This window comes from Tupaia chinensis, unplaced genomic scaffold, assembly GCF_000334495.1.
Source record: "Tupaia chinensis unplaced genomic scaffold, TupChi_1.0 Scaffold150288_1, whole genome shotgun sequence".
NCBI lineage: Eukaryota > Metazoa > Chordata > Mammalia > Scandentia > Tupaiidae > Tupaia > Tupaia belangeri.
In genome coordinates, this window is record NW_006210128.1 from 2333526 (window position 1) to 2335330 (window position 1805).

The 1805-nt window shown below is 52.9% G+C and overlaps 1 pseudogene; it reads right to left on the bottom strand.

Moving 5' to 3' along the window:
• LOC106734262 (60S ribosomal protein L9 pseudogene) overlaps positions 1–302 on the bottom strand; it is a 1892-nt pseudogene extending 1590 nt beyond the window's left edge.
• Between the last annotated feature and the right edge of the window lie 1503 nt (positions 303–1805).

Below are 1805 nucleotides of genomic sequence, written 5' to 3' on the forward strand. Positions count from 1 at the left end.
GCCCACCCTTGACCATGTTCTGGACGTGGGTACAGATAGTGTGGATGGTCGCACACCCTTGATCACGTTCAGGACGTGACTACAGATAGTGCGGACGGTCGCCAGCTCCTTTCTGTTTCCCCACCATTGTCAACCCGCAGCCTCTTCTTCTTCTTCCCAAGGAGGCTGAGCTCCACATTGATGTGGTTGAAGTCCCTCCGCAGGGTTCCTCGGGGGCCCTTTGCTATGACGGTGTGTCCCTTCAGGGTGATGTCCACATTCTCCGGCATATCGACCATCTGGTTGCTGAGAACGGCCTTCATCCTCGCAATAGGCGCAGGCTCTCCATGTTCTATTTGAAGTCGCCACAATGTCCTCCTATCTGGGGATGCCCGCAATGGCCAGCCACTCTTCAGTGTAAGTGCTGTGTGCCCGAGTGTAACTGTCCACAGAACCAAACCGAACCAAAGTGTCTTCTATGACCGCGTTTGTAGGAACAGATCGTGTTTCTGAGAAGAACAGGGGCCAGGCCCATCCTGGCACGGAGAGGGGCCCCGGCCTACCCTGGACCTCTAAGTAACAATGGATGTGAGCCACCTCAGGTAACAGGAAAGTAGCCTCTATCGGATTATGATTTTGTGTTTTTTTTTTTAATTTTTGCCTTAGGATGGATGCAGTCACTAAAGAGACAGAAAAAGATAGAGAGAGCTAGAAAGTGAGAATTCACCCCTCTCCTGGGGAGATGGCCAAAACTCAGTCTCTCCCCCTCCAGTCACCTCATCCTCAGGACGCATGCACATGCGCCCAGTGTGATTCTCAGGTCCAGGACTTGACGCGCAGTGTCTGTCATGTGGATCCAGCACCTTCTCCACCACGCCACCTGCTGACCCTATGATTTTTACATCTCTGGAGGAGTCTCCACGCCTTCCCTCACTCCCCATCGCATGATGGGTCACTCTCTCGGAGGTGAAGACATGCAGATGGCGCCAGAGCGTGGACTGACAGCAGAAGAGGCCAGCACGGAGCCCGGGCCAGGCCTGGGGGAAGACGCAGGTCTCCAACTCTGGGTTATACTTCTCCTTGCCTGCAGCTTGGTGCCTGGAACATCGTCGTCCCCACTGTGCAGCTGTAGGAAACGAGGCCCAGCCCGTGCAGCCCCGTCTGCCTGTTTGGTATTCCGAGGTCAGGCCTGTGGACAGGAGTTCTGGGCGCTACCACAGTGCCTCAGCAGGTCCGCCTCTGGAGGACCCAACCTGGCAAAGACAGCACATTCCTCATAGGCCCACAGAGTAGATAACGACAGAATGGGATACTTCCAAGCCGGCTCAGCCTCCCTCCTTTCACAGCCCAGGCCAAACTTCATCTCCCTGTGGATGGCTGTAGGACTCTCGGCCTTCTCCCCCACCTTCTTCAACAGGGTTTGTGAAATAAAATGGGGTCGATGAGAACCTTGTTATCGGTGCCTCCCTGGGGCAGAGGCCCACTCCCTCACAGGGGCTGAGGACGAAACAAAGACCCAAAGCCAAATGTCTAGGGATTCTGGTGACGGGCCAGAAACCACATATGCACTGGAGACATGCTTTGTCCACCCGAAAGACTGCATTTTAAATTGCATCCCATGTTAATTAGTTTTCATTGAAAAACCGATCATTCAATTCAGTTATTGGAAAGCATAAATGTGAATTGGGCAACTTGGTTTTTAGGCCTGCCTCTTCAACTGCAAATGTTATGAAATCTAAGAACGGATCAAGCACTTCCAATGAAATTGTGCCTGAACTTAGACGAGCTGTAAGTGTAAATGCACATTCGAGTTGGAAGACTCAGCA